Genomic DNA, 17,049 nt, shown 5'->3' with positions numbered 1-17,049 from the left:
CTTATTACCTCACTTCAAATGATCCTACTCGAACTAAAGTATAACCATTGGGTTTTTCCTTAGGTCGGTGGATACTACCCTTATTTGTCGATAATATCGTTACCCAAACACCTTAACCACATATCAATTATCCTAATTTACATTTATCACACACTTGACGCTTACCAACTGTGGTGTGTTTTTCACAGAATTTCCCGTTATAGCTTCTTCTAGGTGGTCGCACATATCCTCAAAATGATTCTTTTCGAACCATGATTGATCTTATTTCAAAATTTTCTGTCTCTTTGTAAGATTTGTATGCTCATATCGTCTTGACTTCTAAGGTGCTAAACCTTAAGCCTTAATTCTTAACCCTAAGTCCGATTTCCAAGTTTACCTCTATGCTAATGCATATGTCAGAGTCATAAATGCACAAAATCTACTCAAATAAAATCAATGTACCTTTTGTCATTGTCGAGCAGGTCTCTTTGCCTTCTCTTGTCAAGCAATAAACTCGTCCAGTACGAGGTCCTTATGCTTCATATTCCTTCCCCGGTTGCTCTATCTTTTGTCTTTTCGGATATTTATTCGCATAAGTCCAAGTTGATTGCACAAGAAACATGTAATCCCTATTCGATTCTCAGTCAGATGTGCCTCTTTAGTCTTAGGGCAGTCTTTCTCTTTATGTTCGTCTTCACCGCATGCATAACAACAGACATGCCTCAGGAAACATTGCTTCCCTGGGTGCACTTTGTTACATCGGGCACACGGCTCACTGTCTTTGACATTATTTCCTCTTGACTTATGTTCCGTGCCTTTTGTATCCCTTTTCTTATCGTCCGATATAATCAATCCTACACGCAGTAGATTCATCTCAGTAGTTAGAGCCATATCAAGTGCCTTGTCGTAAATGTCAACAGTACACGAACTAAGAGCTTGTTGTAATTCAACTTTCAGTCTACCCACGAATTTTTGTGCCTTCTGCCACTCGTCCTCTTAGTTTGGTAAATTTGACATCATACTAAAACACCGTCATTCCTTATGTCTATCTCAACTTCATAAACTCCCAAGTCTTTTCTTCCCTCCAACTTCGAGGAAAATATTTAGCTTTAAAAGCCTCCTTGAATCTTTCCCAAGCTATCGGCTGAGCTTGTCTCGGCCTTGGATCATGTTTTGCTTGCCTGGGCGTTCTTTGCAAGGCCCACTGAGTCGATTGCCACCATCACCTAGCTTCTTCTTCTAACATGAAGGTAGCATAGTTAACCTTTTCCTTGTCTGTAACGGCCTGCCTCTCGGAGCCCCCGTGCACCAAGAGGATCCGTGAGATGGTCATTATTTGAATGATATCGAATAATAACGCAGCTACACTTAGAGACACAACCCTTATTAAAGCCATAATATTTTTATCATATAACATCTCATAATCATCATACATAACCATTCACAACACGAGCCCACCCGGGCTTACATAACAAACACTTGACTCAAAAACATAGAAGCATTACCCTGACCCACACACACAACACCCAGGATCTAGTTTCAGGAGAACTCTGCACTTGCTATCATAACTCGACGATCCGGACCAAACCCTGTCGGACGCACCTGCGATCTCAGGATACTCTCACCTGGAATGATAGAAAGCACTCCTAATAGTTAAATGGATTTTAGCTAAAAAACACTCCTAATAAAGATCTCACATAAAAAATAAAAATAGATTTCTATAAATTGGTTTTTTAATCTTCATTAGGATTAAAAATAATCCTTGGGCCTTCTCCAAATAATATCTTCCATGGGTTGCTCAAATTGGGCCTTAATTCTTCATGGGCTTTAATTTTTCATGGGCTTGATTTCTTCATGGGTTTGATTTCTTCATGGACTTTAAGTCTTCATGGGCTTGAATTCTTCATGCCAAAAAAAAATAATAATTTAATGTTATTAATAAATTATATATTATATATATGTATTACACATGGCACATATATATATTAGATTATATTATATATATATATATATTACATGCTTGCATATAATGATGTATATGTATTATATATAATTTTATATATTATTATTATTATTATTAAATTTTACTTTAAAATTTCATTTCATTCATTTTTCAATTTAAACTTGCATATAACCATAAAATATATATTAATATCTAATTTAAACCATTTTTAAGATCAAAAGAAGGATATAATTATAACAATTTTTTTACAAAATTAACCACTAATCATACCCCCCAACTTAAACATTGCTAGTCCCTTAGCAATCAGACTATACACATGCCAAGCTTTATTCACAATAACTGTATGAATGTAAAAATTTCAAATTCAAAATCGAAATGCATAAAATTGAATAAATAATTTAGCATTCTAAATCAGATTTTTGGTTAAAGGTCATACAATCTCAGGAATAGCAATTAGGATAATCAACACACAGACTTACTCCCTTGAAGTTTTGACTTCAAACCTTACTATGGATTTTCCCTCCAATAAAAAGAATTCCTCAGGTGTACACACAAGGGGGTGCACCGTTATAAGAGTAAATGCAGAACAAGTTCAAAACTAGGTGTCATCCCAAATACAAGGAACGTATTTTCATGAAAGAACAGGGAAAATTGACATAGCTTCATGATTGGAATAATGCTCTAGATGAGTAACTTCTGAATTTAAACATGATTCGCTACTCCAAACTCGAATTCTGAGATCACATGATTTATAGCATCAAAAGGGACCAGATTGGGTTGTAATGGGGTTATAAGGTTAATACGGGTTGTCAAAGAAAAGGTAGAGTGTGCAAAGGGTGTGTCGAGATTTTTTTTTTTTTAGCATTTATTTTGAAATAGTTATGCTGAATAGCTAAGAGAATTTGCCCCTTTTTTTCACTTTTTTTTTCTTTTTTTTTTCTCTTTAAATATGAAAATAGATAAATAGACTAATTCCCAAAATCACACCAGGTTGGATAAAATTCATATAGTTATGGGTTAAACAAGGGTAACGAAAGAAGTTGTACTACAAATGGCTCAAATGGGCTAACAAGAGAGGTTGATTTAAAGAAAGAAAAAGGTTTAATAGGCTCACAATGAAAGAAATTGATCCCCCTATCATGCTTCTCAGTCATCTAAGTCAGAGTTTGAAACCAGTCAAATTCATCCGCTATCATACTAGACATTCAAAACGAATTGATATTTTGAAGCCATTGAAAAGATAAGATAAACAAGAGAGCATATTTAGAGTAAGTGTTATTTCACTCAGAATTAACGGTTATTAGGCTCAAACACTTACTTGGGTAATAGTCTCCACTTCTGTTGAGGGATCATACAATGTACTAATCAGTTAATTACTGTTACCTTTGACTTTATGACCGATAACCAATTTTTAAATTTTGAATCCCCGATGAATGCAAATTACTTATTCTAATGCATATACGTTTTCAAATAAGAAATCAATGCATCCATGTTTCGTATTGAAAACTTAACCGGCTATCAGTGCATAACTTCAAAACTTTAGGATTAGCGTTATTTAAAACACAATTTTATTTTTTTTTATTTTTTTTAATAAGAGCAGAAAAAGATAATTAATTCACACAAGACTACAAACTAGCAATAGCAAACTCACAGTTAAATATGAACCAGATAATTCATAACTAGACCTTACACCCCCAACTTGAATTGCAGTAATAAATTAGGGTTGTTAGGAATACCTGTAACTCCACAAGTCCATAGATTTGCTGTGAACTGCTAAAACTTAAACAACAAATGAGCACACCATATATATATATATATTTATATTTTCACACCAAAATAAAAATTTCATGCAAGTCATAAGATAAGCAAAATGCGTCTCAAGAGTACAAAAAGTACTCCTTACTCAGCCATCTTATCAAAGACTTTGTTAACAACATTCCACAGTTTTGTTTTTTTTTTTTTTTTTTAAGAACACAACCAAGAAAAATCCTGCAAGTTGTACAATAACTAGATGCATCTCAAGAGTACAAAAAGTACTCCTTACTCAGCCATCTTAATAAAGAGCATTTCTCACAATGATAAATCTAAATTAATCGGACCCCTTTGGCGCTTGTTACTAATTGCCTTAGACCAGTCTATCCGAGACTCATGAGGATCGTACTGTGGAACATAAGCATGTAATTTCTCTAGCAGCTTATCAATGGTGGATGCAGAAATGAGAATCTTTCTTGCTGAACGAGAAATGAACTGTTGGTCCACAGCCTGATCAAGAAAAGAGAGTAACCCATCGAAAAAATGGTTAACATTTAAAAGTCCAATGGGTTTGGTATGGAGATTACTCTTGGCCCAGGAGATTATACAAAAGATTTCTTCAAGTGTTCCAAAACCTCCTGGTAAAGCAATGAAGGCATCTGACTGATAAATCTTACAAGCCATGCGCTCAGACATAGAAGTCGTTTCTATAAGTTGACCGTGTGTAATCTCGAAACTAAAGGGATTGGCATTACACCTACCACAGATGAATTTCCAAGATGTACAGCTTGTGAAACATAACCATTCAATCCAGGACTTCCCTCTCCATATACCAAATTAATTTTTTTCTCTCCTAATTTTTTACCAAGTTCGCTCGCTGCAAGTGCGTAACAAATATCACTCCCAAGTTGAGAGCCACAAAGTACACATATGGTATTGATTCGACGAACTAAATGGCCTTCCATGTTTGTTCCTTTTGTATGTCCTGAAAAGAAGTTTGGTGATCAAACGTAGCTATACAACAATTCAACAAGAAATAAATACAAACAAAAATCATGCGTATATATAAGTAGTTGTGATTGTGGCTCACATCTTCCTCTGGTTTTACGTCCAAAAACGGCTTAAACACTTTCTATGAAGCGGGGATAAGCTTCCCATCCAATTTTCTTATAGATTGGCAAACAGAGTCGTTTTTAGTCAGATTCCCAAGACTATAGCGTTGGTGGTCACTTCTGAACTGGGTCCATAAAGCAAGAAGTTCTCTTTGCACTATTCCACATGGATGCGTCTCAAGAGTCAATCGGATATCATCCAAAGACTCCTTACTCAGTCCATCCTTTATGAAACTAATTTTATCTTCTCGATTTATGGACGTAAACCCCACAGATTTGCATCGTGTGTTACAGGTCCATCAAGCACATTTGTAACAATCATTCACTCTTTTCGCTCTTCTTTTCTTCGCAAAACTACTCTTCCCTAAGCCTGGAAAATGCTTAAAACTATGTGAAGTTTCACCAGCTAATCGAACTTTTGCTTCAATCAGCCAACGAATATCTTCAAGGATGTTATTACGCATCAACAACCTAAGTCTTTCACACCTAGCAGCATAAATTTTTTTTAAATCATTCTACGGGAGAGATGGATAGTACTTGTGAATTTTTGAGAGATAAAGATCCATCTCTCTTTTTTTTTTAAAAAAAAAAAACAACTATAATAAGAAAATAAAGAATTATAAATTTTACAAAAGGGGTGAGAGTACCTGATCGGCGAAAAACACAAAGGAGAGAAGACTGAGCTCAAGAAGGGTGGCTTGCCTCATACAGATATGGTGTCTCTTATAGAGCAATGGGCATCACTATTCTACACTCGACTCGAGGCATGCCATAATTGCACCATCAGATTTGACGTCGTTTAGCGTCTCATTTTTCAATATTTGGCAGTGTACATTTTTTTTTTTCAACGCTTGGCGCCTCTGTTTTCAACATTTGGCAGTGTGCCTTCTTTCTTTATAGGGCAGTGTGATTGCACTGCCCGAGAAAAAAATGGCTACCACCAGCGTCAATTCTGTCTCTCTCAATTCAATTTTTTTTCTTAATTAATTTTGTTTTAATTTTTGTTTTTTTTTTTTTTAGGTAAAATTTTTTCGACACCTTTGCGCATTGTCCTCAATTGGCAATAAAAGGATAGAAGATAGGCATACCTGGCGGTCTTCAATACATAAACTCGTAAGGAGAAATTTTATTTAAACTGCACATAGAGAAACACTAGTTAAGTAATGCAGAAAAGGAACAACTTATATGTATATATAAAATTATTTTATTATATATTTTTATTTATTTTTTTTAGAATTGTTTTTTCTTTTCTTCCAATTAAGGATCAAATGAGTGGTTGCCCACCTAATCGTATAATATCTCCCATTCACTACACCACTTTTAAAGTTATTTTCAAAATTATATAAATTGATTTTTCTCATGAATGCACATACATATTTTGAAAATATATCGTCCGGAGGTGTTGGTTTTAATATATCCGCGTATGGCACATTAATTTGCACAAACATCTCACACGTGTTTAGTTTAATTTGATCCCCAATAATATCGACTAGCCTAAAAGATAGAAATTTAGGCTTAAATGTGGATAAACTTATGACATCTTCACATTTTGGCTCTCGGATTTTATCCTCTTCTTCCTCCCAGGTTTCTTCTTCTCTCATATCATTTTGGTCTTTTTCTTCCTCCAAGGCTTCATTGACATCTACCTTACTATGATCAACCACTCTCTCTTCTTGCACCAAAGGGTGTATTGTCCTAGGGGCATCAAGTTTCTCAATTATTTCTCCATTCCTTAAGACAGTCACTCCTATGTCCTGCTCCTGACTTTCACTTTTGATGATGGGTTTTATTAATGGGATTTGGAGTGAGTTGGGATGGACAGGCTCTGACATGCTCAAAGTCTGTGTTAGCTGTGTCAATTGGTTCCTAATGTCCTCTATAACTCTAAAGGTATGTTCTTGACATTTGGACATTTGTGTAAAAATTTCCATTTGGCCTTGCATAAATAGATTGAAGGCATCTTCTAATGAATTCCCATGAGGGGGTTGATACGCATCGAATGTAGACCTTTCATTCGTTTGAAATGATTGAGGCTGGGAAAGGAAGTGCTCATGTGGTTGGGCTACAAAATCATTTTCCCATGAGAAATTTGGATAAAAGTGTGAATTAAGGTGATATGCATCAAAGTCCAAATGGTAGTTTTCCTCATGGTTCTGGTAATACATTCCCTCATAGTTGTGTGTGTGTGTGTGTAACTGGATTGACCATACAATACCTCCTTAAAAGCAGGTATTATAGGGCAGTCATCCGTCGAATGAGTTGAAGTTTTACACACAACACACCAAACCTCAATTTCATGGTAAGTGGGTAACAAATGGATAGTGTCTGGTTGCAAATTAAAATTGGTTTTCCTAGGAGGGTATAGATAATCCTTAAGAGGTTTAGACAAATCGGATTCAAAATGATTATTTTCATCATGATAAGTATCTTGTGCAGACAGATTGTAGTAGTATTGAGACATGAGTGTAAAGTTGACAATCAAATTGCAGGTAAAGAATCAAAATGATATGAAAATGCTGTTTAAGAATTCTACCTGATCTCAATCTCATATACAATGCACAAACAAAAATAAAGTAAAAGAGAAATAGAGTTACCGAATTTATCGGGAGAAGCTTATTCTTTTTTTATATTTTATATTTATTTATTTTTTGTTCTTTTTGTTTTTACCTTAATCTCCCCGACAACGGCTCCAAAATTTGACTACACTCTCACCCTGCAATTAAAACACAATAAAAACAAATCATAATAAAACTTTTATATTTTTTTTCTTTATTTAGGCGAGAGGTTTATATTCGTCAGTGTACGAGTGCAGTTGTAGTCCAAATTTAAATTTATACTTTCTGGATGAGTCCAGGTCGTCCATTGAGAGATTTATTTATGACAAAAGAAAAATAATGTCACACACACGCACACGCACACGCATTTAGATGGTTTGATAACATGATTTTTTATGGTTTTTATTTAGACAACAGATACTAGATAATAAAGTAAGGCAATAATTGAAATAAACATTAAACGTAAAAATATGAATTTGGATAGTGCTTGAGTTAAGACAATTTTAGTACCAACCCGTTGATTCCCAAATTTTAGTATAAAAGATTAGCAACATTAATTTAATTTCAGATATGAGGGTTTGTTATTAAATGCAATTAGAGATGATGATAGTTCTAGTTTAAGCAATCCCCATACATGATATGCGGGATTCTAATTTAAGCAACTATCATAAATCCAATTACAATTAATATACAAAACAACTAAATTAATCATTCGGGTTTGGGTATGATAGCGTTTCCAGTTCTAGTAACTCTCATACATGGCATGAAAGCTCTAAGTTAGGCTTACGCTCCAATCCAAACCTAGTGATTTCTCAATTATTAAGATACACTCATACTGAAATTTAAATTAATGTTACTCATTTAAAGCGCAGCTTTCTTTGGGAATCATTGGCGTTGGACACTGTCCTTGCCTTAACCCAAGATTAGATTTAGCTACTCATTTCCATTTAAAAGTTAATTGACATGAATTTAAATGACGTAATTTAAATAACAGAATTTAAATGACAAGAATTAAAATAGCAGAAACTAACCGGCCATTTAGGCGGTGAACAATTAAATGACAAGAATTAAAATTACAGAAATTTAAAGAAATCAACTAACCGGCCATTTAGGCGGTGAATAATTAAATGACAAGACTTAAAATTACAGAAATTTAAAGGCATAAATTAACCGGCCATTTAGGATGTGAACAATTAAAAGACAATAATTAAAATTATAAAAATTTAAAGGCATAAATTAACCGGCCATTTAGGCGGTGAATAATAAAGTAACAATAAATGACATAAGAATTTAAAAGAAGAAAGAAAGGAAGTAAGATCACAAAAGAAAATAATAAAGAAAATGAGAGAGAACAAAAGCAATTCTCAAAGAGAGAATTCTAAGGAAATAACTAAACTTTGATTCAAGAATAATAATCACACTTACAAATGCAATCAAGTGACCTATTTATAGGTCACAAGATGCAATACAAACCACACAATTTCAATTATTTAACTAGACATAATTATATCTAATGGGCACTCACACACTTAAAGTTAAATGAATTTTAGCTATAATACACACCTAATATTAAATGGATTTTAGCTAAAATACATACCTAATAAAGCACTCATAAAGTTAAATGGATTTTAGCTATAATATCCACCTAATAGTTAAATAGATTTTAGCTAAAAAACACTCCTAATAAAGCTCTCACATAAAAAATAAAAAATAGATTTCTATAAATTGATTTTTTAATCTTCATTAGGATTAAAAATAATCCTTGGGTCTTCTCCAAATAATATCTTCCATGGATTGCTCAAATTGGGCCTTAATTCTTCATGAGTTTGAATTCTTCATGGGCTTTAATTTTTCATGGGCTTGATTTCTTCATGGACTTTAAGTCTTCATAGGCTTGAATTCTTCATGCCAAAAAAAAAAAAAAAATTAATGTTATTAATAAATTATATATTATATATATGTATTACACATGGCACATATATATATTACATGCTTGCATATAATGATGTATATGTATTATATATAATTTTATATATTATTATTATTATTATTATTATTATTATTAAATTTTACTTTAAAATTTTATTTCATTCATTTTTCAATTTAAACTTGCATATAACCATAAAATATATATTAATATCTAATTTAAACTATTTTTAAGATCAAAAGAAGGGTATAATTATAACAAAATTTTTACAAAATTAACCACTAATCAGGTCTCACTCCCAAGGTCTTTCTGTAGCCCACTTCCATGGCCTATGTTTCGTGGTGGGCGCCGCCCATCACCCATACTCATCACCTATAGCCACACATTCTCACTATGCAATGCAACAAGTAGGAAATGCAAAGAATTTTGCAGCATAAATGTGATGACAAGGCCCCCATAAACTAAGCATCAGGCCATGCTACGCTCACATAAGAATTCACACATTTTATATGCTCTAAATGCACCTACTTACTTAGAATACCTAAGTTGGCTCTTAGACCAATCGGGTCATGCAAATGCTCACACATCCCATCACACATAGAGCATGTCCCACCAGTGAATGCAACCCAATCCCCATGCAGCACACACATTATGATATGCACACAATCAATGAGAGAATCTGGCAGTACCAGCTCTTCTAGCCCATCTAGCGTTTATCGTAACAGTCGATGACTGGCGCCCATACATCCAGCCATCCACTGCCACGATCCACGGTTGACAGTCAGTGGCTTTGCACCCCATACCCTCAAAACAAACATAGACGTCATTAAACTTAGTCACTTAAGCTCATCATTTCGCACACTTTATTCATAACAACATAGACACCATTATGTCATTTACGTTCTCATCTCTTCTCATACACAGGAAACGATCTCCATATTCATAATAATTTATTAACATAACCCAATAATCTTGACTATAGCCACTTTCTAAGAACCTAGCCCCAAGGGGTTCGGCATCATTCCTAAGGAAAGCAGAGTGATACGAAGCACTGTGACAGTCGAAATGAAAGACACCAAGACATCATTGCTTAGCTCATTCCATTAACAATAAACTCATTAATAAAATATAAGTCATAGGGTGGTTACCACGCGGATTATTATTATTAATGCGTGGAATTGAGTCACGGTGAGGGAAGATTAAAATATGAAAAACCACAGAGACTTTCATGGGAAATAAGGAACACGAGGAGAGGGTTAGGAGCTTGTCTTCCAGTAATGGATTCCAACTTCCTTGCTCAACCATTGCAAAATAATAACTTCTTACTAATATTTCAAAGCCACAGTCTAGATATTAAATATATCCGTCTAAAAATTAAATCCAATCGCACAATGTCTAATATACTTACTTCCTACCTACCTGATTATATAGATGCCAATTTAAATCCAAACTTCTTCACCCCAGATTTCTCCACTTCTTCACTGCTGCTCGTTGTTCTCCTTCTTCAATCTTCTCCTCCAATTTTGTTCCCTTAATTTCCCATGGATAGCCACTAGAAGGCTTGGCAGACATAAGGGAGGGGCAGACAAATAGGGTTGTAATTTTATTTGCACCCACAAATCAATTTAACAATGTCGAGGTTAGATTTCCAATTGAAGTTTCCTAGGAGCATCATTACGCCTACCTTCTTCTATCCAATCCATTTAACCACACTTGATAATTGCCCCACACCCAAGGTACGCATGGCCATCCCTTCTACCAAGACCATCTCTTCAAACATTAAGTTGCCTTAACTTGCCTCACTTTTAATTTTATTATAATATTTGTTAATTCAAGTTATCACACACATCCTATATATATAAACATAAAGTGAGCTCGGCAACCGCTCACTCCCCCCTTGTTGCTTCACCATTTGATTTCCTTAATTTTTTACTTTTCTACAAACATATCCCTTCCTCAATTGCCATCATTATACACATTTAATTCCTCTGATTTCCCTTCTCCAATGCTAATCCGAGCTTCCACGCTCATGGCTGGGATTAAATTAAAATTGGAGAGTAATTGCTTGGCCCAAAATCAAATTGAAATTGGTGAGGAGATAAGGCTGGGCGGACAAGGGCAGCAGCGCTAGATGCGCGGCTGTTGGCAGCTTTTGGCTTCAATTTGGGCACCCTAAACGGTGTCGTTTTACAGCCCATTGCTTGCCGAAAATTTCTAGCAAATTCTCCAAAAACAAGCCTTCTCACTTAATCACTTGCGTGAGCAACCACTTGGCTCCCACCATCTTATTATGTCTTACCACAATATTAAATTTTAGTTTAACTAAATGTCCAAGTTTTATATTTATACCCCATAAATTCCTTAAATATCACCATACATTATATTAAAAATAATAACTCATCCAAGTACTGCATTCCTCAAGTTAATTTCTTAAATTCCCTCAATTCTCTGGAGATCATACATAAATTACCTCAGGCACGGAAACTAAATGTTTACTATTATTTTCCTCAAAATAACGGGGCGTTACATTATCACTGTATTGTAGATGTTGGAGCAGCTTCTCCGTTTGCTCCATCCAGTACTCAACCACACTAAGGTCGTCTCCCGCCCTTCCTTTGAACACCGGGGGTCTTTGTCGGCGATACTGATCCAGTACATGGGGGGTATACCATTGTGGCTCGTTTCTTGCTACATAAGTTAGCAATTCTCTAGGATCTTTTCCATTCGGTCGTGTAAGCACCCCCGCCCGGATATCCCCAACCACCCGGCCTACCCGAACGGGAGCGCCTACGGAAGGAGAAAAAGAATGAAACACGAGACCAAAACCACCCCGGCATGCATACACGAAAATAAGGGCAACGGAAGCGAAGCTAAACACATGCATGCACTACGGGTACCCCGCTAGCACAGCGGTCACATGATAAATAAATAACCACAGACTCCTGTGCCGACATACACGAGACTCAAGGAAAGACCTGGCACAGTATAAAATAATAGAGTAAATCCTACTCAACCATCAGAGTTGATAGGGATTGACGGGACTTCCTGTACACCACATCGACTCTGTCGCTAAAAGATGACTCCCTTGCCATGGCCCACGCTGCCATTACCTGGAATGATGAAAAAACAAGGTGAGTCGAGAAACTCAGCAAGCATAAGGAAAAAGAGGCTGAAGGCTACACAAAACCAGAAATCTCTCCCCAGAATAAACCCCCGGGCACACACAAGCCATGAGACGCTAAAAACACAATAGTATAGCATAACAAAAGCACATACCGATCCTTGGGGCCCACATAAGACACCTGGCACCCAAGTCCCATACCAACCTGTCGCTGCCCTAGACGGTAACAAATACCTCCAGCAAATCTGTGCGCGCCATCCCGGGTCAGTACTCCCGTCACCCATCCATGTCGGTACTCCCGACACCCATATCCCTGTCGGTACTCCCGACAGCCGAGCCATAGGCTCTCTCGGAACGGTACTCCCGTCCGAGAACCATATACTACCAGTAGCCATGCAATGCACATAAAAATGCAATGGCGTAGTGAACATCAATGTGATACACGACGCCCATACATCCAAGCATCAGGCCATGCTCCGCCCACATAGTAAACCACACGCGATGCATATGCCCGTGCTGGATGCAACCTGACCAACCTAGCATGTCCATGATCAAGCATAACCAAATCATGATAATCCCAACATGTAGCCCGTACCCATGTGCATACCAAACCATGCAACAGTAATATAATGAATGTAAACGTGCAGTAAATCACATACTGGCAGAGCTAGTTAGCAGTGCCCGGCACCTGTCAACAGCCAGTGACTAGGAGTGTCCACCCGACGGTCCACTTCAAGGCCGTACAATAGTCTACCCCAATGTCACCAACAATCGACCCCTTCCCTACTGCTCGATAGCTCTAACCGAACCATAAATAAATCCGAGAAAATCATAAATAACCCGCACGTCTAGGAACCTAGTCCCCAGGCTGGTTCAGCATCATTCCCAAATGAATGAGGGGTGATACAAACCCCCGTAGTCTCACAACAAATAAAACTCTAAAAGTCCTGGATTTAATTTAAATTAAACCCAATGAATAATAATTCAACAAATAAGGCTAGGTGCCGAATTAGAGTAAGAGAGGTGATAAAATACAGGAAATCACGGGGTCTTTCACGGGAATTAAAGATCATGAAGAGAGGGTTAGGAACCTGCCTTTACACGGCCGTTTCCTCTTTTTCTTGCACTCCCGCTGCGAAATAAAGCGTTTAATAACTATTTATAAAACCCATGGCTCACATTATTTAAATCTAACTGTGTAATATAATTAATTTAGCCAGCTAAATCCCACGTAGGCAACCAACGAATAAAAACCCTCGAACCCAGATTAATAAATTAAATTATTAAAACACACCGTTTAAAATTTCCTAATTTATTAACAGTCAAAACAAACGAAGGGAGGTCAAATAAATTGACATCGAAAGAATCGACAATGAAGGTATAAAGAACTTGCCTTAACGAAGATATCCTTAGGCTTGTTCTGTCCCAAAGTGGTAAAAATTATACAAACTGTAACACCGCAATAATTTGCCAAAATTAATAAAATTGGACCCAAAATGAAATTTCAACCTTATAGAATGTTTAATACAAAATTATTTACTTACCTGGCTAATTAAAATCCATTTAAACCAAGTTTAATCTTGGTTTTCCCTCAAATTCCTCCATTTTTTTCCCCTTGCTGCGCGTTATTTCTTCTCCTATTTTTGCTCTCTGGAATTGCTCGAAATGAACCCTCGAATTCGCTGAAAATCGGCAATTAAAAGCAAGGAAATGGGCGGCCCAGCGTGTGCCGCATGGCAGCCAAGGGCTGCCCACCGCCTCACATGAAACGGCGTCGTTTCGGCGCTTGAGGTTTAATAAAAATCAGCAAAAATCCCCCCCTAGCGCGCGCACAGCCTCAGCCTCGAACCCGTGACCGCTCGCGCCCGCGCCCACCTTCAACCATATATGTGCTCCAATTAATTTTAAACCCAACCCAGCTCAATTTCGCAAATCACATTTGAACCCCCACAGTTTCCTTTAATTGCACATACGCCCCCAAACTCCAATTCCTCTTATTACAGTTATACTCTGAATTTTCCAAAAATTCTACTAAAATAATTTATTTTCTTATTTCCATAAATACTCCCAATTAAATAATTATTTTCTCTAAACAACATAAATAAATATTTTTCTTAAATCACCAAATACCCAAATAAATTTAATATTTCCAAATTTCGGGATATTACAGGTCGAGCTTATTCTCACTTGGACTTGATCCCTTTTCTTACCTTTCATCGCTCGTGGCGTAATTCGCTAAGTTACCATGGTGACTGCTACTATTGTCTTCCTTATTAATCTTTGAGATTCGTGAATCTTTGAGTTTTTACCATCTGAAAGAAAGGATGATAAAAATCTTCTCATTAGTTAATCACCATATCCCTATTATCAAATCAATTTTCATAATCCTCGAAAAACACTTATCGAACCATCCTCGGTTTCTTATTTTGGACCATTCCCTATGGTCCTTGATCTATACCAAATCATTCTTACATTCGAACCTCGATGATTCATATCACCTATTCATGCACCTGACTTGACAGTTAGGTTAAGTCATATCAAACTAACCATCTATGACTCGATCATTCTCAATTCCTAATAGTACCCTTGAGTCTCCAATCGAGGTTTTTTTTTTTTTTTTTTTGCTAGTTAGCTCTGATACCAATTGTAACGTCCCACTTTTTCCAAGCGTCTATTAACCCAAGATTTTGAGATTTTTTTTTTCAACATACGCTCAACATCAATCAATCACAGTCATCCCATTTTACCTTCTCAGCATATCAAACTTAAAATGAATAAGCTAAGACAAGTAATCATCACATATACGTAACAAATATCGAAATCTCAAATAACTGTAAATTCATCATTTATAACCAAGTAACGTATTGATGTTCAATATGACATCATCAAAATAATTTATAACATCTGAATATTACAAAACACGATCAAATACCTACTAAACTTCCAGAATGTAAATAATGACTACATCTCGATGACCTCTTTTCCCTTGGTGCCGTTGCTTTCACCTGGAACATTTGAATATTCCTAGGACATAGATGAAATTAGATGTTGAATCATCTAAGTGATGCTCAACACTCCAAGAACAAAAGCCTCTTATCCTTCTCCCTCAATTCTTTCTCAAACACTCGGATTCTCGAGTTTAATTCTTGAAGAATTCGGTCACCCCAAACCGTCTATTTATACTCAATTTCCAGCCAACTCAAGCAATGCCTAGTCAAATCCAAGCTCTTAATGGCTTAATACGACCTTAGGTAGCCTCAAATTGTGATGATTTATCATGAACACCCCTTACCCGATTTTTCGGCAACCCACGGCCATGCTCGGCCATACCCTATCAAATCATGGCCATTCTCAGCCATGCTCGATCCCAATCGAACCACCATGCTGTGGGGCCCATGATTAGCCTCTGAAATGACCCTCTTAACGTCGAAAATGGGTTGGCTAGTAGTGGCAGTGGCCTTGGTCGGCGGTGGCCATGGCTACCTTTTTTAAGATTTTACACTTTGACCCCCCCTAATTCCAAATTTCACTTTGGCCCCTTATTCGAAATCCTTAATCTTCAATATTTTACCATTTGAACCCCTAGGTTCCATGCTCTTCATTTTTTTCCCAACTAATTTGGAAAAATATCATTTTCAACCCCTAAAATTAAAATTACACTTAGACCCATTTCTATGCAAAAATCACGTTTGATTGTGAATCCTTTTATTTCTTCTCAAAATCACTTTAAGGATCACTCAATCTACAAAATTAGAGCCTCCTCTTGATTTCGTGAATTTCTCAAAAGCCCCTTACCATCATTCGATCTTTCAAACTATGATTTAGCTATATCGGGAATTGCCTCGAATTTGATTTCTTTCAGAGTCATAAATCTCACCTTGAGTCACTCTTAAATGACATTTTTTTCCTTAGGTATCTAAGGTCCAGGGAACTTCTTGTAGCTGATTCGATCACTTGTTTCCTATTCGGTCACTTGTTTCCTTTACAAGCTCATTTTTCGGTATTCCGAACTCTTTTAAATTACATGGAAATCACATGCCAACATGGGGTATTACATTATGATAGTCGATTGAATCACTTTAATACTCAATTGTTTTTGAAAGCACGCGAAGCAATTACTTGATTGGATTAAAAAAACTATACTTAGCCATTTTTTCATAAAGATCTTCCAAAAACATATTCAACTATTTTGAAAGAAATATATGTATAAACATGAAGTTCTCTAATTTAAAAAAATTTATAAAATGTTTATAAACCAAATTTACTAAAAGTATATGCATATAAACATGAAGTTCTTCAATTTAAAAGAATTTGTAAAATGTTTTACAATTTATCAATAAACTAAATTTACTAAAAATATATTTTTCAAAACCTATTTTCTCAATAAATCAAAATACAAATTTCTCAATAATGTATCTAGGCAAGCACCTACCCTAGTTGTTAAGTTCCATAACAAAGAAATTGTAAAGATTTTGATAAATATGGTGATTTGAAGGTGGGGTGTTCCATCAAGCCGCAAGTACTTCGTGGTTTGGAAAGAATGTCCCTAGAAAGATTGGAAGTTGGGATTTGAAGGATGCATTGTGGCAATTCAAAGAGTTGATCAAGACATTCCACTAGACGCAACAAAGACGTTTATA

Source organism: Diospyros lotus, chromosome 11 (assembly GCF_014633365.1).
Source record: "Diospyros lotus cultivar Yz01 chromosome 11, ASM1463336v1, whole genome shotgun sequence".
In the NCBI taxonomy this organism is placed as follows: Eukaryota; Viridiplantae; Streptophyta; class Magnoliopsida; order Ericales; family Ebenaceae; genus Diospyros; species Diospyros lotus.
The sequence above is the reverse complement of the archived record's forward strand: the minus strand, read 5'-3'. Positions refer to the sequence as shown.